General features: G+C 37.5%; 1 pseudogene; it reads right to left on the bottom strand.

Annotated features, from left to right (window-relative positions):
• Nucleotides 1-7,670: 7,670 nt before the first annotated feature.
• Nucleotides 7,671-23,432, bottom strand: LOC132122711 (116 kDa U5 small nuclear ribonucleoprotein component-like; annotated as a pseudogene).
• Nucleotides 23,433-24,433: the final 1,001 nt, after the last annotated feature.

Raw genomic sequence — 24,433 nt, forward strand, 5'->3', positions numbered from 1 at the left:
CCCTCTTACAAAATTTGAGTTGATGGTTCTTACCCTGAAACCGTGTTCCATCAGTCTAAAGTCTGAAGGAGCCATTGTAACCTCTCCATCTGCTCTCAACTCTGACATTCAGACACTCTGACAGGAACTTTGACAGGCGGACTGGTTCAGGTGCACAGGCTGACATCTTATACAGACAGTGACATTGGAAATGGGGTTTCCTCCTAACCTGAGGCATTTCTTTCTTTCTCTCTCTCTCTCTCTCTCTCTCTCCCTCTGTTGTCTTTGTGTTCTCTCTCTCTCTCTATCCATTTCTCACTTGTCAAATGGTGGCATAGCTTAGCTTGGTTAGAGTCCAGGAGCATGAAATAATTATGGATGCTATGGATGGCATGGATTCGACCCGGTAGGGGGAAATCAGGCTCCCAAAGTTTGTGCACTCTGGGTGGTTTTGGTTTTCGACATATGGTGCTCAAAAACAGCCTGAAGTGACACAAAGTTCTCCAATGCTTCTGTTTGTCAAATCATCTCGTGGTGTCTGACAGAAATTCTCTGGTGTCCTGTTTAACCCGAATCTCTCTCTCCAACTTGTGGGAAAGGAGAAGAGTAGTCGGCAAAGAGGCGACACTGAGTTGTCAAATCAAGATGATGACAATGTCACATCAAATCAGTCCATTAATCAGTCAGTAAATGAGATTGAACAAATGATCGGACAGCCACAACTCATTAGAAGAGTTCTAAATCTTTACGGTCACATTATGCTGAAATTTAATTCAGTATCATGATGCTATGGTCGCCAAAATCCATATTTCAACAGTATCATCTTTTCTTGTAATACAGGTGATACTTAGGCCTGTTGCTATCGATTCACAAAGTTTAGCAATTCCTTTCCAGTGTATTTAAGATCAACTTTACTTTTTTCCATCCCTTCTCTTAAAAATTAGTGTCTCTTACATGTTGACTGTTACTAAATTGATGCTTCAAGAGGCTTTTTTGAAAAGCTTTGGATTAATGGCCTTTTTTTTTTTTTTTTTGAGAAATAAGCTAACTTAAGCTTAGCTCGCAATTTCCCCTGAGATTTATCTAGCCTAGTATTGTCAGGATCAGGAAGTCTCTGTCCACTCTTGCACATCTTCTACTGTAGAAGGTCCAATTGTAGCTTAATCAGAATTTCTTTCTGACCCTGATTCATGATTTCTTTCCCTGCTGCTGCTGTGGAGTGGCAGTGTCATGTTTGCGTTATTATGTACTGACTGCATGACCATATCCAAAAAAGCCTATATAGTAATCATACTATTATTTGAATATATTATATTTTCTGCACATTTTCTCCCATTTCTAGTAAGATGGGTTTTATTGGATTACCATAAGTTAAGAAATATACCAATTTTATACCATTTTATACAAAATGTTTCCAAAAATCTAAAAATGTTATATGAACATATACAAAGAAATATGCAAATGTTATACAAATGCAACATATTGCATATTTTACACATGCAACATTTCATGAATACAGCGAGCTACTATCTGAAGTGTTTATTGTTGCATGTTATATTTATAAAATATAGACAGTATACAGTGTATACAATGCAGCTTGCATTAAAAAATATGTTGCACTCCAATCAAAGCCTATGTGTTTGTGTCTCTTATATTACTGTGTGAAACGCTGCCCTCATGTGGTGTCATTACCTGGTTCTTTGCTGTTCTTTTGACAGAATGTCAAAAAAAACAAATTTTTTTGACTTAGGCTGTTTTGAAAGAGGTGGTTGCTAACTAGGACTACAGAAGTTGTCACGGAAACACACACACACACACACACACACAATCTGTTTTTTACATCTTCGTGTCTATAATCACACTCTTGTAAAGTGTTCTAACTCAAAGCTTAATAGTAATGATATAATAATAGTGTAGTTTGTTCATAGTCTACATTTAGCTTTTTACAGCTGGTGATTTATTTATGCTTCAAAATTGTGTCAGAAAATGTAACTTTTGTTGGCCACAGAGCATATTTTCTGCAATAATCCAAAAGCTAATGGAAAATTCCAACTGGGTTTTTGTTGAGGAAACCAAGGTGATGCTAACTCACAGGCCTACATAATGCTGCTTTTTTCCAAATCGATAAAACAAGCCCCAAAAATAACAAAAACCAAATAAAAATAAGTAACAGTGTCAGCCGCACATAATTACTACACTGATAGCCTAAAGGCTGTATAATCATAAAGGATTGGATCATCACATTGAGTAAACAATGACAGAATTTTTATTTTTTTGGGGGGATAAGTATTGTTTTAAGCAGATACTATGAAATTCTAATACCAAGAAATATGAATTCATGAACATTTGAACCAAAGCCTCATCTAAGCACTAGACCGAGACAATACCAGCTGGGCAACAACATGCTCAAAAGTGGTCATTTTTGATTCGTTGCGATAGAGCAGAGGTGACACTTGAGTAGCCAATAAATGTACAAGGCACAACAGCCAAATGATATTTCATTGGACGGAAGAAAACGTCTGGAAATCCAAGGCAAGATGCCAGAGACATACGTGGCTGCCTAATAAAACATACACAAATGCAAAATCTTATTATGGCATCAAGGTGAAAGTCTATTAAGTCAGTATTTGGCTTAGAACTTAGAAATAAGCTGCATGCACATCTTTTGATGTTGTGGCGATCATAAAGTGTGTATTACAAGATTTCTGACTTATAATGCGATTGTATTATGACCGTTTTCTGACTCTGAGGCAGAATGTGTGTGTGTGTGTGTGTATGCAGTGTGACTGTGCGGGGCACACGGCATCTGGTCTGATGGCAGCGAATGTGAAACGTGCCGAAACACATACTAACACAAACATTCACACACAACCTTTGAGCACAATTTGAAAATTGCTGCTAAATATAGAAAAAAAAAACACACCAGTAAGCTAAGACCTTGGGAGAAGACTTTCACTCAGAATATTATTTCACCATTCAGTCTGCTAGAAAGACCCTGGTATTCAGTTCTTCCTCCCCTCTCTCTCATTAGCCTTTTCCCTTGACAGGCAGGTTAGGTTTTCAATAATTAGACCACCCCTGAGCTGCCTGACAAACTTAGCTGAGTAGCAAAATACTTTCCAGAGGAGCTTTATGTATTTCTGTGTGGTGAGATTAAGAAAAACTTGTTTAAAAAGGAGACATTGTGTGTCCAGACACGTTTCTGGCAACTATATGGCTTTAACTGTTGACAGATATATTGTATTATGCAAGTGCTATGTTATGTGAATGAGAGCACCAGTTAAAAATCCTGTCACTCATGCTGCCACAACCATCTCACATATTTACATCACACACACAAACACACACATCATTTATGCAGGGAATCAGCAGTGTAGTCCAAACTGATTATTCATCACCATTTTACCCACAGACACATTGCGTACAAACACCCCGACTCTGAATTAAAATTATGATTCCCTCTGACACTCAAACTTCAGCCAGACTTTGATTTGATAAATGTCAGAAAATATAATCAAGGTCTGAATTGTATGAACATTTTTTTATACAACCCAAATTCCGGAAAAGTTGGGACGTTTTTTAAATTTTAATAAAATGAAAACTAAAAGACTTTCAAATCACATGAGCCAATATTTTATTCACATTAGAACATAGATAACATAGCAAATGTTTAAACTGAGAAAGTTTACAATTTTATGCACAAAATGAGCTCATTTCAATTTTGATTTCTGCTACAGGTCTCAAAATAGTTGGGACGGGGCATGTTTACCATGGTGTAGCATCTCCTTTTCTTTTCAAAACAGTTTGAAGACGTCTGGGCATTGAGGCTATGAGTTGCTGGAGTTTTGCTGTTGGAATTTGGTCCCATTCTTGCCTTATATAGATTTCCAGCTGCTGAAGAGTTCGTGGTCGTCTTTGACGTATTTTTCGTTTAATGATGCGCCAAATGTTCTCTATAGGTGAAAGATCTGGACTGCCGGCAGGCCAGGTTAGCACCCGGACTCTTCTACGACGAAGCCATGCTGTTGTTAAAGCTGCAGTATGTGGTTTTGCATTGTCCTGCTGAAATAAACAAGGCCTTCCCTGAAATAGACGTTGTTTGGAGGGAAGCATATGTTGCTCTAAAACCTTTATATACCTTTCAGCATTCACAGAGCCTTCCAAAACATGCAAGCTGCCCATACCGTATGCACTTATGCACCCCCATACCATCAGAGATGCTGGCTTTTGAACTGAACGCTGATAACATGCTGGAAGGTCTCCCTCCTCTTTAGTCCGGAGGACACGGCGTCCGTGATTTCCAACAAGAATGTCAAATTTGGACTCGTCTGACCATAAAACACTATTCCACTTTGAAATAGTCCATTTTAAATGAGCCTTGGCCCACAGGACACGACGACGCTTCTGGACCATGTTCACATATGGCTGCCTTTTTGCATGATAGAGCTTTAGTTGGCATCTGCTGATGGCACGGCGGATTGTGTTTACCGACAGTGGTTTCTGAAAGTATTCCTGGGCCCATTTAGTAATGTCATTGACACAATCATGCCGATGAGTGATGCAGTGTCGTCTGAGAGCCCGAAGACCACGGACATCCAATAAAGGTCTCCGGCCTTGTCCCTTACGCACAGAGATTTCTCCAGTTTCTCTGAATCTTTTGATGATGTTATGCACTGTAGATGATGAGATTTGCAAAGCCTTTGCAATTTGACGTTGAGGAACATTGTTTTTAAAGTTTTCCACAATTTTTTTACGCAGTCTTTCACAGATTGGAGAGCCTCTGCCCATCTTTACTTCTGAGAGACTCTGCTTCTCTAAGACAAAGCTTTTATAGCTAATCATGTTACAGACCTGATATCAATTAACTTAATTAATCACTAGATGTTCTCCCAGCTGAATCTTTTCAAAACTGCTTGCTTTTTCAGCCATTTGTTGCCCCCGTGCCAACTTTTTTGAGACCTGTAGCAGGCATTAAATTTTAAATGAGCTAATTAAGTGGATAAAAGTGTAAAATTTCTCAGTTTAAACATTTGCTATGTTATCTATGTTCTATTGTGAATAAAATATTGGCTCATGTGATTTGAAATTCCTTTAGTTTTCATTTTATTAAAATTTAAAAAACTTTTCCGGAATTCGGGTTGTAGTTTACTTATTATTTTTTAAATTACTTACATATACTTTTACAGCATTCTTTATATCTTAGTATTTATCAGATAGTTTACTAATAAATGAAAGGTCATTATTCCCTTACTCTTGTGTTGACATACAACATTCCTATGTTTTTTAAAAGTAATCCTTTAAAATGTTAATCTGGCATCTGGTGCTAATTTCCTTAATTATATGACAAACCCTTTAGCTGGCAGCATTCCTCCAGTGTTCACTGAGATTGCAAGAAGGCGAGCCGCTCTAAGGTGACTCAAACCCTGCAACAGGAGGTGGTCCAGATAAAGGCCAAAGGGATGACCCTTTCAGCCATTGCAAGAGAAGTCCCAGATCTCAGATTTCTCCAATATTGCAGGTTTACAATGACACCAGTTCATTCAGTTCCACCAAAAAGGCTGGTCATCCAAAAAAGACAAATGCACGAGAGGAAATGATAATGCAGAGACTCTCAGTGAGGAATGGGTTCAACACTGCAGCTGGAATTGCTTGCCAGTTCAGTGGTGAAATGGGTATAGATTTGTCTTGGGTAATTTAAGAGAAGTCGGACTGAAAGCATACTCTGTAATGACCAAGCCTCTCATCAGCAGAAAGAATCAAAAGGCTTGGTTCACTTATGCTGAGGAGCATGTTGTGTGGAAAGAAGGAAACTGCTCCAAAACTCACTTTAGTGATGAGAGTGAGTTTAATTCATTTGGGTCTGATGGGAGATATTTTGTTCAGCATCATACTGGGGAAAGATTGAAGCCCAAGTGTGTAAAGAAGTCATTATTTTGGGGATGTTTTCTGCAGCGAGTTGGGGCTCTTGTACACATACATGACAGATGAATGCAAATGTTTATTGTAACCTCTTTCAGAAACATGCAGTACTTTCCCTGCAAGCATCTCCCAATCAGCCTGCTATTTTCATGTAGGACAATGATCCGGTTACACTGCAAATCAAGTAAAGTAGTTCCTTGAAGCTGAAAACATTGAAATCATGAAATGGCCGAGCCAGAGTCCTGATCTAAACCCAACTGAAAATCTCTGGAAAATCCTTGGTGACAAAGTTATGAGTAAGAAACAAGCTACAGTTACTGAACTTTGGAGAGAGAGGAAGAAGAGTGGACCAAGATCACACCAGAGCAGTGTGAGAAACTAGTGATGTCCTGTGGCAGCGGATGTGCTGCTGAAGTCATCTACACATCCTAGTCATTTCTGACAGCTGTATCCCTCCAAACTTTCTGTTGTAATCTTTCGTGCAATGGTGGTTACTGTTCTCCATTTTCGATCACAGAGTTTTCCACAATGTTTATTTATATTTATTTTTTTAATGCCTTGGAAATTTTGAACATGTTAGTAGAACACTTAGTGGTAAACCTAAAGCTAATACTGCTTCAAATGTTGAAGATTGTTCTTTGATCTCCACTGTGTGTAAATAATTATAATTGTAATTATAATAACTGTATTTTATTATAGGGACAGTTTGTTCAAAAATAAAAATGGTCATGTACATTCATGTAGTTTTGTAAAACTTTCTTACATTTTTCCACTTTATTCCTATATTTATTAGTTTCTGGTTTAGGTTACTTTAAATGTTACATTCACAACTGAAGTTCATTTAATATGAATGCAATTTTTTTTTAAAGAAAAGGGCACAGCAACAAAAAAAGACATCTGTGACATTCACTTAAATGTCAGACTTGTGTCTGTTGAATGGCCTTCACTCATGTCAACTTAACTTAGCTCTGCTTCTGCAGTGTCTAAGACGGATCTGTTTTTACCTGCATGCATGCAGACACGTGTCTCCTGCCCTTTGCATGTACTTCACTTTTATTCTGTAGTCAGCAAATGTTCTCATATTTGAGTTGAATATTCTCTTCCAAAGTTTGAGCATACTTTCATGCTGCATATCAAAACCATCTTCTCCTTCACATCAAAGAGTCCTCAAACCTTAAGAAGTACAAGGGCTATCATTTTTAGCAATATAATATACGTTATATATAAATACATCCATAATATCCTTGAGCTCCAGATACACAGGCCAAATCCTTTTAATCACACTTACACAAATGATGTAAGATTTTACAGAGATTTCAGACACGTTTCAAAAAGACTTGCCTGTGTTTTACATTATCTTATACTACAAAAACACTTGTCAACTATAAAAATAAACAAAGAACAAAATGATAAGGGAGCTCCTGGAGGTCGCAGGTTAATTTAGGAAAGTCTGCGGCAATGGCAACAGTGATCAATGTTGATGTTTCTATCGCTTTACATATAAAAAAGTCATTTTTTAATTCCATCATACAGAACTGGATTGATTTGTAGTAGGGGCAAGTCTGGTGAAGCTGAAGGGGAATGATGGGATGAGTTAAGTTCATTTGTCGCATCACATCGGGTAATTGAGCACCACATCTTTGTTTGGCTATCTCCAACAACATAGAGTCATGGAAGAACTTGCTGATACTGACGTCCTCGCTCAAACCCTGTAGGAAGAGAAAGATGATGATATATGATGTTCAAACTAACTAAACAAGTTGACTGACATTTCATTTGCTTTGCGCCAACTCTCTGGCCAGATGAGGGGCTGGCTGAGGCTCTAGAGGACGAATCACAATGCTCTTATCCAGAGGATCACCGGGAACAATCTAGAGTGAGGGACAGAGACAATAATTACTCAGGACAGTGGTGAAAATCTAATACCATGTGACACACACACACACACACACACACAGAAACGGTGTTAAAGGCAAGGGAGTCCAAGATAAGCTTCTGCTGACTCAATTTTCTGCTACTCAACATCAAACACACACGGGTGACTCTTACGCAAGTCATGTTTTCCCCAAAATTAACATGATAGAAGATATTACATTTTTATAACATATATGATATTACATATATTAAAAAAGCCTATTTTTAATTAACAACTACTTGCATTTTTACATTATGAAAATTCTTTAAAAAAATCCAATACTCTGATTCCTATTAGATTATCTGTTTAAAATATTAATATTAATATAATAATGTTTTTTTTTTACTATTTAAATCACCATACGTTACAGTACAGTAAATACTATTTGGTCTAAATACATTTCTAGATTTTCTTCCTCAAATTCTCACTTTTTAAATTCAAAAATTCAGACATTTTTTGTTGTTGTAATTTTCTATCATTAATGTTTAATGTTAAATCTCATTAGGTCCTTCGAGTAAAAATACTGTAATAAAACTTTTAAATTTCAATAATTCATGAATTACTTTAATAAAAATTGCTATTAATTTGATTAATTTCACATCCAAAATAAACTTTTTTCTTTTCTTTTTTTACATAATATAGCTGTGTATATTTATTATGTATATATAAATACACTATACAGTAAATATTTTGAAAATATTTACATGTATATATATATATATATATATATATATATATTTAATATATAAACATAACCTATTTTTCTGAAATATATATAAATATATATGTATTCATATATAAATAATAATTATACACAGTACACACACACACATATTATGTGAACAAAAACTTTTATTTAGAATGTGATTAATCACTTGACAGCACTAATATATTATATAATTGAATTAATAAAAAAAACAATCCCAGAGCCAGGGATTGTTGCATCCTGCGTCACATGACCTCTACGGGACACACAGACAAGAGATCAGTCAGAGGCTCGTTCTAAAAGGAGACTGTGTTTATTAGAGACTTGCTGACTTTTGCTGCCGTGAGCTACAATCTGCTTAATGCGAGTGTGTGTATGTGTGTTAACAGACAAGTTGTCAGCAATGTCCTCGTTCTGTTTTTGTGTAGTGTACCTCCTGCGTGCCAGCTCCGTGTACACAGCAGAAACGCAGTCAGCAGGGGCCTGAACCTCCACAAAGGAATAGGGCTCCATCAGCCTGGGCGTGGCCTACAGAAACCAACCAATCACAACGCAAGGAAAAAGAGACGGTGAGCAAGTGAGAAACCAATTATGATAATCAACTTAATCTACTGAACTGAGTTAATGGATCACGTAATTGAATGAAACAGTCCAATAAGACTAATGGAAACAATGATTAGGCAGAGAAAGGAAACGGAGGAAGATGGGGGAAGAAGAGAGATGGTTAAACAGAGCTATGGAAGGATAGATTACCATCAGGAAGGCAGAGTAGATGACTCTGCGAGCTGTAGGGATGACCTGTCCTCCTCTTCTGGCCCAGGATCTTAAACTTCATGTTGCAGATTGCTGAAGGCAGAGAATGACAAGGAGATAGATTTGTTATTTAGTACAAACAGAAACACCAAACTTTAGCCATTTACAAAGGGGACATCTGCATAAGCATTTTTATTGTGAGGATAGAAAACGGTGATGAAAGGAAAAGAGGGGGAGAAAAAATGTAATGCTACAAATGTGCAAGTTTCGTAAAAAAATTTGAGATCATGACATTTAACTTAGTAATGCACTGATATTAACATTCTGGATGATAATTACTGTCATTTTATGGCTGATAAACAATACAATTGCTAATACTGAATTTCTATACTATGTCGTCTAAATAGGTTAAAAATAAAGGCACCAAAAACTAAAACCAATATTTTCAAATGCTACTAGTGAATCTACACATCACAACATTTTAATGTATGTTATGAACACTCCACATTCATTTGGAGATTTGTTAAAGATTACATTTAGCAGTGTTATTACATTATTGGTGTTTCTAAAGATCAACTTTATGCGAGCGTTCAATGACAGCAAAGGCAAACAAAATTTAAAAATATCGGAAAAAACACCCAGTGTTGGTGGATGATGATAGTCACACTTTATTCAGTCCAATTCTCGAAACATAAACTACGACTTTTGCCTCAAACTCCTAATTTGCTGCTTATTAATAGTTAGTAAGGTAGTTAGGGATGTAGAATATGGTCATGCAAAATATGTGCTTTATAAGTGTTAATAAACAGCCAATATGTTCATAATATACATGATAATAAGCAACTAGTTAATAGTGAGAATTGGTCCCTGTACTAAAGTGTTACTTTGGCTGATATATACCAAATATCATCCAATACCAATATAGAGAGCATCCCTGATTTAAATACATATGTTTACCCTAAGAACATTTTATCATTCTGTGGTGCTTTTTAAACTGTTCAGCCTCCATAACCATTGAAAAAAATTTCAAACAAAATGTCATGCTCTCTTACGTTCATCACACAAAAAGGACCCTCACATGTGCCCCACTGGAAGCCCTGTAAAATGCTGTCCTTCACTGAGCCAAGAAGAGTTTTATCTACCTACAACACAAACAGAGAAAGAAAACAGATCATTTATCAAATGATTTAGCTGTCAACAAGTTAAGCACACCAGTGCACAAGCTCTCACAAAAACAGACACAACGTGTCACATGCAATCATATGCGACGTCATTTTTTTCACACTTCTTATTTTCTGGCAAGCACACAAACACCAAACAACGACACACCAACACATCCATGATGCCAAAAGACTCACACACACACACACACACATTCAAATGGCCAAAGACACTATTTTAATATTGATGTCAATACAGTCATAGGAGAGGTGAAGTCAAATATCCTGAATTTCATTAATTTGCAACCCAGTTACAGTTGAATTTTATTAATATATATATATATATATTACAATGACTTAATGAATATAAATGAACCTTTCAAAGCATGATTAATGTTAGCTGATTTATGCCATTTACCTCAGAGGGCAGTGTCGTCAACTAAAATGTTGGGCCCGGTTGTGTCAGGTCCAAAAGCCCAAATGAAAAACTCTCCCAATTTTTTTGGACAGAGAGAGAGAGAGAGAGAGAGATCTCCCAATTTTTTTGGAGAGAGAGAGAGCGATCTCCCAATTTTTTTGGAGAGAGAGAGAGAGAGAGAGAGAGAGAGAGATTTGATTTTTAACAAAACTTTTATTACAATACAGTATACAAGACATTGCCTAGTATTTACCATAGACTTCTACACCAAAATATATATGTACAAAATAAATAAAAAAAAATAAAATAAAAAATAAATAAAAACTCACAGCACAAAAATCAATTCACCCTCAAAAACAGAGCACAGAGCCTCCTTGTAGCACCAAATACATTCAAATGTAACAAAATCATCAATAGACTTATAATATAAAAAATCTACCATAACTCTTGACTTTACCAAGTTAGAAAACAAGGCAACCATATTCTGATTTAGATTCTGTTCTATTTTCTTTTTCCTACTTAAATAAATGGCCAGTTTTGCTTGGCCTAGAACAAAATTCAGAAGCTGACAGACAACACTTTTTTTCCTCACATACTTGTACCCCAAAATAAACGTCTCCAGAGAAAAGGTCTCGCTGCACCTCGTAAAAACATCGCTTACAACTTCAAACAAAGGTTGTAGTCTACAACAATTCATGAACACATGAAAAATGGTTTCTCTAGTAGAGCAAAAAGGACATCCAGAGTCAACCTCAGGGTTTAAAACGGAAACAAAAGCGTTAACCGCAACAGCGCCATGAATGATCTTCCATTGTAAATCACCTGTTCTCTTGGTCAACGGTGGTTTATACAAAGACCTCCACTCAGGCTTTACGCCTTCATCCAGTTTAAAAACAGCACGCCAGGGAGTATCAACTCTTGCACTTAAAACATTTTTGCTAAACACCAAAACACAAGACCTGTACAAAGATTTACCAGTACTTAAAAAAAGGTCTTTACACAGAGATGCAGAATTTTTAAAAAAAAGGGGAAATGATCCCTTCAACATTTATGGACAAAGATAAACAAGGAAAAGAGTCTTTAGGATTTGCAACACAAGAGCCTTCACAATATTCCGTTAACAATTCCATTTCAGTTGTTTCAAGAGCAGCTTTCCATTTCATGAGCAACTGGGTAACCAGACGAATAGACCTGATTCCCAAGTGTTGAGCTAGAGCTACTTCATCCTTGAAGTCTGGTCCTACAATGTTCAGTAGCTGACTCAAAGTGATAACGTCATGTCCTACCAGCACCCTATTGAGTCCAGGAAAAAAGGAACTGTCCGTTAAATCCAACCGAGCGCCATAGATTAAAGGCTCCTCCAGTAACCAGAAAAGAGAAGGTGAGTTTTCTGGACGTTGAACAACAAAGAGACTCCAAACGTTAAAAGTATTCCTATAAAAAATTGGCAACTTAGAAATGTCCAGTTTTAGGGGATTCATCAGGAAAAGTGCTTTGTCCAGTCCCAAACCTGCAACACTCCGTAGAATCAGGCATGAAACAGCGCGCCAGTTACAGTCTGAAGGTCCATCCAGCAATCTTTGCACAAACTGCAACCGAAAGGCTGCAATTCTGCTTTGAAGATGCATTAGTCCTTGGCCACCCTCCTCCTTAGGCAAAAACAAAACATTTTGTGAAACCCAATGTAACCTATCCCAAAAAAAGTTCACCATGAGAGTCTGAATTTTTAAAAGTAATTGCAAAGGAGGATCTACACAGGCGAACCTATGCCATAAGGAAGACGCCACCAAGTTGTTAACAATTAAAATGCGTCCTCTATATGACAATTTTGGAGACAAATACTTCCACTTGCCAGGCATCCTTTGACTTTTTCGATTAAACCTTCCCAGTTTTTCTGTACTACTGTCTCCTCACCCAGAAAAACCCCCAAATATCGAAATCCTTCTTTTCCCCACTGTAAACCAGAAGGGAGTTGTGGTTTTCCGCTTTCCCAGCTTCCTATCAGAAGGGCTTCACTCTTATTCCAATTTACATTAGCAGAAGACAATATTTTAAAATCTCCAAGCAATTCAAATAAAACCTGCACATCACTTTGTTTACTAATCATAACTACTAAATCATCAGCATACGCTGATAATGAAAAGTTGCAATTACACGTTGGCAAAGAAATACCTTCAAGTTTCAACCTAATTTGCTGTAATAAAGGCTCTATGGCCAAAGAATAGAGCATACCAGAAAGGGAACACCCCTGTCTAATACCTCTGCAGGCTTTAAAGGGAGCACACAAACCACCGTTAACCTTGAGAATGCTCTGAACGTCACTATAGAGAACTTTCACATGATCTATAAATGTTTTGCAAAAACCAAAGGCTTCCAGAACTCTTCATAAATAAGTGTGCTCTACGCGATCAAAGGCTTTCTCTTGATCTAATGATATTAAGCCATAATCTAAATTTAGCCTCTTAGAGACATCAAGAAGATCACGAATCAGAAAAACATTATCAAAAATTGACCTCCCGGGGACGCAGTATGTCTGGTCAGGATGAATTACCTGGTCCATAACCTCTGCCAATCGATTAGCTAAGACCTTAGAAAGCAGCTTGTAGTCGCCGCACAGGAGGGAGACCGGCCGCCAGCACCTGATGTCCGTCAGATCACCCTTCTTGGGTAGGAGAGTCAGGACCGCTCTGCGGCAGCTCAACGGCAGAAGCCCTCCGGCTAAACTGTCATTCAGCACCTCTAGCATGTCCTCTCCAATCTCTGACCAAAGGGACTTATAAAAGTCAACAGGCAAACCATCAATCCCTGGTGCTTTTCCCAACGCCATGCCTTGGAGGGCTTTAACCAGTTCCCCCATGGTCACAGCACCTGAGATCTTTGCGTTGACTTCCTCTGCCACTTGAGGAAGATTTTCAAAAAAAGCACTGTCACACCTATAATCTGGACCCAGTTCATTTTTATATAAAGACTCATAAAAATTGACTGCTCTCTTACGGATGTCCTTAGGGTCAGTCAGCAATGCTCCAGATTCAGACCGTAAGGCATGAATAACTCTGTTCTGCCCATTTTTCCTTTCCAAGCTAAAGAAAAACCTTGATGGTGCATCCATTTCATTTATGCTTAGAAACCGTGACCTGACCAGAGCACCCTGCGTTTTAACCCCTAAAAGGTCAGATAACTGAGTCTTCTTACTTTTTATAAGAGACTCCACCTCAGGCAAGTGAGCCAATTCTTGCAATTTTAAAATATCAGTCTCTAAGGAGCTCAAACTCAGGGTTACCTCTCTAGTGACGTTCTGAGAGTATTGCTGACATAGTTGCTTTATCTGGACTTTCCCAAAGTCCCACCATTGCTGCAGTGTTCTAAAATAATTCTTTGTAGTTTTAAACATACTCCAAAAATATTTAAAACTTTCCCTAAAACACTTGTCGTCCAATAAAGTGGTATTTAAGTGCCAATAGGCACTCTTTGGCTTGATAGAATTTAAACAGATACCACACTGCACCATACTATGATCCGAAAGACCTGATGGAATAATAGAACAGCTCTCAACAATACTGCCATGATGTTTAAAAACATAAAACTTATCCAGTCTTGCTAAAGAAAATGTATTACCACGAACATGAGACCAAGTGTATTGCCTTTTTTCTCCATTAAGCTGCCTCCAAATATCAATTAATTCATGTGTTTTTTTTAACTGAACAAGACGCTGACGTGAGGGTACATGAGGTTCCACATGATTTCTGTCCAAATTAGACTCTGTACAATTAAAATCACCACCCAAAATTAAATATTCGTCAACAGCAACATTTTGTAAGACAGAAGACAAAGTACTTAAAAAAAGCATTCTCTCAAGAGCTGAAGTCGGTATATACACACAAATAAAAACAAAGACAACATTTTCAAAAGAGGCTCTTACTTTTAAAAGTCTACCTTTAATAACCTCTTCAACCTGATAAGAGTGTGGGCTGAAACCCTTAGCGAAGAGAACAGCGACTCCACCACTAATTGTGGTATTGTGACTTAGAACAGCAACCCCACTCCATTCCACTGCCCAATCAGCAGCATTATTAAAATCAGTATGTGTCTCTTGTAACAGCATAACATCAATTTTTTTCTGATGAATTACTTCAAATAATGCTGCTCTTTTATACATATCTCTGGCACCATTCAGATTCAGAGTAGCAACATTAGCGTGACACATACTTAAAGAAAAGAAAAAAAAGAAAAACAATGCCCATAGAAAAGACCCACCAAAAGTCATGGAATTAGGTTTCCCCCCTATCCTCATTACTACACTCAGAGTTAAGTTTCCTCACTATTTTTTTAACCTGTAGACCTCTTTATTTGTAAAGGATCCCTCCATCATAAAAGCCTTAGTATTCTCAACAAACTGCTCTGTATTAGGAAAAAAATCATTAATGCACACACCCCTCTTATTCTTAGTAGCTCTAAGAAACAGTTTAATATCATCAACCTCATAATGACCAGAAAAATCACTCTGAGAAAGACAAACACTTGAATCAGATGATGCACTATCACTTTCCGTGTCATCATACAACTCACTTGTATCTGATTTTTTCGCGTGTCTATCAATCCAAGTTTTACCAGGCTTCCTCCTCTTTAACGGGACTTTAAAATCTGCCTGCACCGTTTCCATTGGAATGACGTCACCTATGTTCTCCACAGTAGGCTGTAGCTCAACATCGAGAGCATCGTTTAAATGCTTCTCCGTCTCAATAACGGCTCCCCCCGCCTGAACATTAGACACAACTAATGTAACACCAGAAACTGTACTTTCAAGCGCAGATTCTTCAGCTACAGCGACCACAGGAACAACATCACTTCTAGCCTCCGAGACGTGTAACCCTGTCCCTGACCCACCCGGAGCCTCGTCAACCGGCCCTGCTTCAGCACTAACAACAACATCACTTCTGACGTCACCACCACCTGACACATTGTTTGCATTTTTCCCGGGACAAGCACGAATTAAATGACCAGTTTGGCCACAACTAAAACATCTCATGTTTCCCGATGTCACGTAAATGATGTAATCATAATCATCCGCCCGAAAGTGCAAAGACAGATCCATATCAGCATCATCATTCACTACCATGTAGACGAACCGCCTAAATGAAATGACATGCTTCAATAAAGGCGAACCACCACCGATAGGGATCTTTTTAATGGGGGAGACAAGTTTTCCATACCGAGACAAAGCCTTAGCTAGTATCTCATCACTTAAAAACGGCGGTACATTAGATAGCGTGACTTTCTTTGAAGGTGTAGAAAGCGGAAGTACAGGGTTAAACAGATCGTCAACAACGATTCCTGCCTCAACTAATTCATTGGCTTTTTCGACAGTACTGAGAAATACCACAGTGGCATTATTCATCCTAGAGGCAGACATTATGTTTTCATGCCCAACTACCTCTCCCACTGCAAGACAGCACTTTTCCACACTAACCGCGGACGCCACTTTCACGCCATGACGCCGGGTCAATGAACCCAAACAACACCGTGAGTGTGGGGCCGTCATGCTCCCGGTAAGGTGGCACGCGGCCCAAAACAACTACAACAAACCCCCCAAACCACACAAAAACAACAAGCAAAAAGAAAGACCAGAAAAAAAGCCAGAAAGAAAGAAAATTAGATTCACTCACACTCACAGAGTCCAAACACACTCGGCCCGTACTCAGCACTCTCACACCAGCAGTACTCTCACCGCAAACTCCGCCCACTCACTCACACAGCATCCGCTCAGAGAGAGAGAGAGAGAGAGAGAGAGAGAGAGAGAGAGAGAGAGAGAGAAAGAATAGTGAACAGATTTTAGGTGAAACAGTAGATCTTGTCGGTTAAACTGCACCACATAAACTGCCACTTAAAAGTATGTGGTTGTTAAATATTATAATTATTTTGAGAGAAGTCTCTAATGCTCAACAAGGCTGCATTTATGTGATCAAAAATAGTTAAAACAGTCATACTTTAGATAATACTGATCCTGTGCAAATAAGGCTAGTGACCTTGTGTGATTTTGAAGTGACCCCCCCCCCCCCAAATCTGAATTTCGTTCACAGGAGAAGCGAAGCCTGTGACTTTACTCGAATTTACTGACTGATCTCCCGGATGTCAAGGGTTTAAGAGTCCCGTTATAATGGTTCAGATGGGCTTTAAAAATAATTACTAATATAGTTTCTTGTGCTGTCTCATTTACATTTCACCAGGTTAAAATAACATCTCAAGCTTTATGCTTGATTTATTTGTAACACATTAAAGGCAGGGTAGGTAAAAAAATGTATAAAAAACTTTTTTTCCAAATTTGTTTAAACTTTATTTATATATCAATACATAATTAAAATGTAAGTACTCTGAAAAAGAAAGTATAAAAATCGAGTGTCTGTAGACCTCTCACGACTGTTTTAAAGACAGCTCATTATTTCCATTCACTCCACCCCCTCCCTTCTGGGCTCCTATAGATTATTTATCGTCTCTACTACGGCTCGCTAAGTAATGTTATGTTAGCTATATTACGCAGCTACGTGTGCTAATGACACATGCTTCATGAAAAAATAAACAAAAAAATATTTATGATCAAAATACAAAAAGAAAGATTTACCTGTCCAGCAGAAATAAAGCCATCAAGGAGTCATTTTTCAGCCCCTTGAGTTCCCTCAGTTCTCGCCATCGCTGGAAAGCCATGCCGATATTAACTCGCGTTTTATTTCTTTGTTTATCCAAAGACTTTTTGTTCATTGCCTTTTCTTGTACTGTTACTGTCTTCCTTTTTTTGCCTGGTTTGCCTTCACTAACTGCATAGGCCGGTACTGTGAATTTTGCTTGCTGTTTCTCTGCCATTGTTTTGGTATTCCTAGGATCCGTGCCTCTTGAATTCCTCAAATCAAACGTGCGCGCACAAGTGGGCAGGTCATGTGTGGCAAAAGGGTGGTTGCCATGGTTGCGAGAGAGTGACAGTCGCCTAAGCCAATCCTATGTTTCGTCCCGAAATGGAAATAATGAGCTGTGTTTAATACAGATTAAACGGTCTAGAGTCACTCAATTTTTATACTCTTTTTTTATCAGAGTACTTACATTTTAATTATGCATTGATATATATAGAAAGTTTAAACAAATTTGGAAGAAAGTTGTTTATACATTTATTACCTACCCTGCCTTTAACCTCAAAACCTTTTCAGCTTTCTCTTTCTGCAAATTGTATGGTGTAGTGATATGACAGCACCCTAAATAATATCAAACACTCCAACGCAGCTCCATTCTTCACGACAAATGGATAAAAAGGTGCACAGGAAACAAAAACTTTGAAAAATGATATACAACCCACCAAATCCAGGCCAAATCACAGAGATGCCGGTTCAAACTGAACTAATATTATCACAGGACTACTGTGTTCGGCGAAATATTTGTGGGGGAATTTTTCCTTTACAAATTACATTTACATTACATGGTCGATTTGCACGGGATTAAGATCGCAGACAACCTCTGCTATTGGAGTACATTTTAAAAGAAAATGCTATTTTAGTCTTTCTACTTAAAATAGTATTTAAAATATTTTCTTAGTATTTTCTTTTAAAATGTATTCCAATAATATTTACTTTATTGTTATCTTTGACATAAAATGATTTAAAATAAGACAAAACAAGCATTAACATAATAATGCTCTTGAAACCCCTAATTTCTTAAGTGTGACAAATAGAAACAAATTAAAAATATATATATAACTGCATGGGCATTTTTATAATAACATCTTTTTTTGCTAGTTATGTCAATCTCAGTTTTTTTATGGGGTATACACTGAAAACTATAAAACACTTCAAGTATTGTTGGGGAAAATGGGGGACCATGGACTAATAATGCAAGGAAAAAAATGAGCAATTGGAAAGACTGAGTGTGACAGTCCCCTAGTGACAGAAATCCACAGGCGTCTGATAATGCAGATCACTTTATTTTAAGGTTCAATTCTAGCTATCAACAAACCATTAACTATGACTTCTGCCTGACTAATCTCCTGTTTTGCTGCTTATTTATAGTTAGTAAGGTAGTTGTTAAGTTTAAGATTAGGGCTGTAGAATATGGTCATGCAGAATATCTGATTTATAAGCTCTAATAAACAGCCAATATGTTAATAACTGGTATGTAATAAGCAGCTAGTTAATAGTGAGAATTCAAGTCAAGTCAAGTCAAGTTGACCTTTATTATCATTCAGCTACATGTGTGCACATACAGTGGATCGAAATGTCGTGCTTCACAGGACCACATGTGCTACATAAATACAGACGTACAACAATTAAGTCAATCAGTATATATGCACAACTAACCTAGGGACAGATTTTGACTATAAATATACTACAACCCGAATTCCGGAAAAGTTGGGACGTTTTTTAAATTTTAATAAAATGAAAACTAAAGGAATTTCAAATCACATGAGCCAATATTTTATTCACAATAGAACATAGATAACATAGCAAATGTTTAAACTGAGAAATTTTACACTTTTATCCACTTAATTAGCTCATTTAAAATTTAATGCCTGCTACAGGTCTCAAAAAAGTTGGCACGGGGGCAACAAATGGCTAAAAAAGCAAGCAGTTTTGAAAAGATTCAGCTGGGAGAACATCTAGTGATTAATTAAGTTAATTGATATCAGGTCTGTAACATGATTAGCTATAAAAGCTTTGTCTTAGAGAAGCAGAGTCTCTCAGAAGTAAAGATGGGCAGAGGCTCTCCAATCTGTGAAAGACTGCGTAAAAAAATTGTGGAAAACTTTAAAAACAATGTTCCTCAACGTCAAATTGCAAAGGCTTTGCAAATCTCATCATCTACAGTGCATAACATCATCAAAAGATTCAGAGAAACTGGAGAAATCTCTGTGCGTAAGGGACAAGGCCGGAGACCTTTATTGGATGCCCGTGGTCTTCGGGCTCTCAGACGACACTGCATCACTCATCGGCATGATTGTGTCAATGACATTACTAAATGGGCCCAGGAATACTTTCAGAAACCACTGTCGGTAAACACAATCCGCCGTGCCATCAGCAGATGCCAACTAAAGCTCTATCATGCAAAAAGGAAGCCATATGTGAACATGGTCCAGAAGCGCCGTCGTGTCCTGTGGGCCAAGGCTCATTTAAAATGGACTATTTCAAAGTGGAATAGTGTTTTATGGTCAGACGAGTCCAAATTTGACATTCTTGTTGGAAATCACGGACGCCGTGTCCTCCGGACTAAAGAGGAGGGAGACCTTCCAGCATGTTATCAGCGTTCAGTTCAAAAGCCAACATCTCTGATGGTATGGGGGTGCATAAGTGCATACGGTATGGGCAGCTTGCATGTTTTGGAGGGCTCTGTGAATGCTGAAAGGTATATAAAGGTTTTAGAGCAACATATGCTTCCCTCCAAACAACGTCTATTTCAGGGAAGGCCTTGTTTATTTCAGCAGGACAATGCAAAACCACAAACTGCAGCTATAACAACAGCATGGCTTCGTCGTAGAAGAGTCCGGGTGCTAACCTGGCCTGCCTGCAGTCCAGATCTTTCACCTATAGAGAACATTTGGCGCATCATTAAACGAAAAATACGTCAAAGACGACCACGAACTCTTCAGCAGCTGGAAATCTATATAAGGCAAGAATGGGACCAAATTCCAACAGCAAAACTCCAGCAACTCATAGCCTCAATGCCCAGACGTCTTCAAACTGTTTTGAAAAGAAAAGGAGATGCTACACCATGGTAAACATGCCCCGTCCCAACTATTTTGAGACCTGTAGCAGAAATCAAAATTGAAATGAGCTCATTTTGTGCATAAAATTGTAAACTTTCTCAGTTTAAACATTTGCTATGTTATCTATGTTCTATTGTGAATAAAATATTGGCTCATGTGATTTGAAAGTCTTTTAGTTTTCATTTTATTAAAATTTAAAAAACGTCCCAACTTTTCCGGAATTCGGGTTGTATATATAAATGTTTACCTACATAAACTAAAAAACACAAACTATACGAATGCTTCCATAAATACTGTACCTATACACCACTAACCTATAGACAACTAACCTTCTGAATTGGTCCCTATCCTGAAGTGTTACCAATATTTTTCTGAAAATGTAATTCTTTAAAACATTGTACAAGCTGAATGTCACACTTACATCAGGGTCACACACAGACATTGTCTCTCCGAGGTCTGAGTGCGGTCCACCTGTGTAGCTGTGCTCTATCTTGGCTCTGGCACCCCCCTGAGGAGATGGTATGTGTTGCACACACATGTCCACAAAGCCTGTTGAATTAGCACATATTACTAGATTGAACAACTTAACCCGTGTGCAAGAATTATGATATATTGCAACAGCACAAGAGCACAAAATAAAAGACACTCGCCTGTAAACTCTCCAAAAAAGCGGTTACAGACAAGGCACAGCAGAGGTCTTATGTTGAGCTTTAATTCCTCTTTAGTCAGATGAATGCCAAGCTCATCCAACACATGAGGCAGAGACGTATCCACATCCCCCACCACCTACAGACACAAAACAGTTATACAGCCTGTGTATCTGACTGCCTGAATGTGCATACATTGTAGCCAAATAAAAGAAATGTGAGTGTATTTCTCACCTGTGAAAGAATGGTGTACAGCAGCTCTAGTACGAATTCAACAAAGCTGCGCTGAGAGTTGCTGTTGGGGGCTTTCTTTGTGAACTTCCTCCTGACAGGCACAAAACACAGAGAACAGAAAAACAAAAAAACATCCTGCCATTCTCCAAATTGTCTATGAGATCAAATTAGCTTGAGATTCTCACGTTTTAGGGTTGAAGTAAATGTCTCCCCACAGTCTTTTAGCAAACTCCATGTACAGTAGTTGATATCACCTGTGTAACAACTGAGAGAAAAAGGTTGATGTTTTCAGACTGAAGCATTGAGGATGCATTTGAACTTGTTTGTGTGTGTGTGTGTGTGTGTGTGTGTGTGTGTGTGTGTGTGTGTGTGTGTGTGTGTGTGTGTGTGTGTGTCTCACCTTAGGTGTCTGAATAGATTTTGGCAAAGGAGCCAAGAGTGAAGCAGTTGCTGTATTGTGAGGAATGAAACACACGTTCCCTAACAGGGGAGACACAATCAGAGACTCATCCGTGGACTATGTGCTGCCAGAGAGGGAAAAAAGAGAGATTACTCTATAGAATTTCAGACAAAACTGTTTGCTAAAAACAACTAAATTAATAAAGAAAGTGAATATCAATAAGCAATTGAAAGACAACCAGATTTTGTATCTACCAAAACCTCCTCCTTTGAACACTGTGGGTACCTCAGCAAGCCGTTGACCTCATCCACAATGTGGCACAGTTTGTAGCAGGCATCAGTAGGGGGCAGCTTGAGCTCCACCATCAGACGATCCACTTTATTAACACAGATAGTGATGGCCAACTTCTCCTGCACTGCATGCTTGATCAGTCGCTGAGTTTAGTTTAGCATCACCTGATCACATTCAAATGTTTATACTTGCATAACAAAGGTAATTTAATTTGACAAATATAATCTAAGCTTAAGAAAAAACAATAGTGATTATCATAAAGTGTGTATTATGATGACAACAACATGATAAGAGCAGTCCTGGAGCCAAAAGCCTGACATTAGCAGTACGGTGTATGTGTGAACGTCAATAAAAAGCACAATGCCGTCAGACGGTCTGACTGATGATGTCACCTCATCAGAGAAATTCACATGACCTGAGGACAAGGTCAAGAAATAAAGCTGTCCCTGGAGTCAGGCAGAACCACGGTTGCAGGCGTACTCTTGATGCCAACTCCCCTCTTGTGAGAAAACAAAAAAACATACATGAGATAAATGCACTGAAAGCAAACACTTGTGATCAGACGATTTAGTTGATTTCTTACCTCTTGCTCTGTGAAGAGGATATCTGTGTATCGTAACTGTAAAAAAGTAAAAGACCATTATTGTAATATATCCAGTGTAAACGGTGAATGTTAACTTGTCTGCTCAACAAAACACCCCATTCTGCAAGTGAAAAGCTGTAGCAGAGTTTTTTATTCTTATGCTTAATATAAACAAAAACACTTTTTTACATTTAATAACTATATGCTTACATCAGAGTCAGCTCTTTTACGGATTTCATGATGTGTCTGTTCAATGAGGCAGTCCATAAAGCAAGTCTGTGGGGACAAACAAATGCATTTTAATTTGTCCTGAAAATGAACGTAATCAAACTCAGCACATATGAAAAACACCACACTATGCACCTTTATTTATTAGACAAAAGTGAACAAGCATGATGGTTCCCTTTACCTTGCCATGGTGTAACTGTCCACACAAGGTGACATTTCTGATCAGTTCTAGCTGTCCATCAAATCAGAAAGGAACCCTTGGACAGACATGCATGTAACAATACGCAGTTCAAACAAATAGAGAGAGAGAAACAACACAGCAGTGAACTTACTCCATGTCACAGACGGTGGCGGGAAGCTCTTGCTCCATCAGAGTAAACCACTTCATCTTCACAGGTTTTATGATGGGCTCTGAGGAGGAAATAAAGTGAGATACACTTGATTTTGTGCACATGTAGTACATACTAGTATTCCACAAGCATATCTGTTACCTGTGTAACTTTTTCTTGGACGATACACTATAAAAAGTATTACCTAGATCTAACTTATAAAAAGTGAGGCAAGTGGCTGCATTGGATGTTTTAAGTTGAGTCAACTTGCAGCCTTTTTCAAGTATAATAAACTCTGTAAAATTATTTAATTCAAACACAACAAAATCAAGTTGAGTTAATTAATAAGTGCTATATTACTCAGTTAGATAAACCTAATTTTCTCAATAGTATGTTCCTGCACAACCGGAGGCTGCAGATTCAGGACCGCAGATCTAGGACCGCAGTTCTAAATTACACTAAATTACAGCTGATATTTTAAAAGTTGTTGAGAGGCAAGACAAGACACAAGAATTATTCAAGAATGTTTATATATATATATATATATATACAGTACAAACCAAAAGTTTGGAAACATTACTATTTTTAATGTTTTTGAAAGAAGTTTCTTCTGCTCATCAAGCCTGCATTTATTTGATCAAAAATACAGAAAAAAATGTAATATTGTGATATATTATTACAATTTAAAATAATTGTTTTTAAATTTATTATACTTTAAATTATCATTTATTTCTGTGATGCAAAGCTGAATTTTTAGGATCATTATCACATGATCCTTTAGAAATCATTCTAATATGATGATTCATTATCAAAGTTGGAAACAGTTCTGCTGCTTAATATTTTTTCAGAACATGTAATACTTTTTTTAGGATACTTTGATGAATAAAAAGTAAAAAAAAAGAAGCTATGTTTTTAAAATATAAATATTTTGTAATAACAATATACACTACTGGTCAGTAATTTTTTTTTCTTTCTTCTTTTTAAATAAAATCAATACTTTTATTCAGCAAGGATGTGTTAAATTGATAAAAAGTGATAGCAATTATCTTATTAGCATTATATTATTAGAAAATATATTATTAGAATTTTTTTTTTTTAAATAAATGCAGTTCTTTTTAACCTTTTATTCATCAAA

The sequence above is a fragment of the Carassius carassius genome, chromosome 1 (genome assembly GCF_963082965.1).
Source record: "Carassius carassius chromosome 1, fCarCar2.1, whole genome shotgun sequence".
NCBI lineage: Eukaryota > Metazoa > Chordata > Actinopteri > Cypriniformes > Cyprinidae > Carassius > Carassius carassius.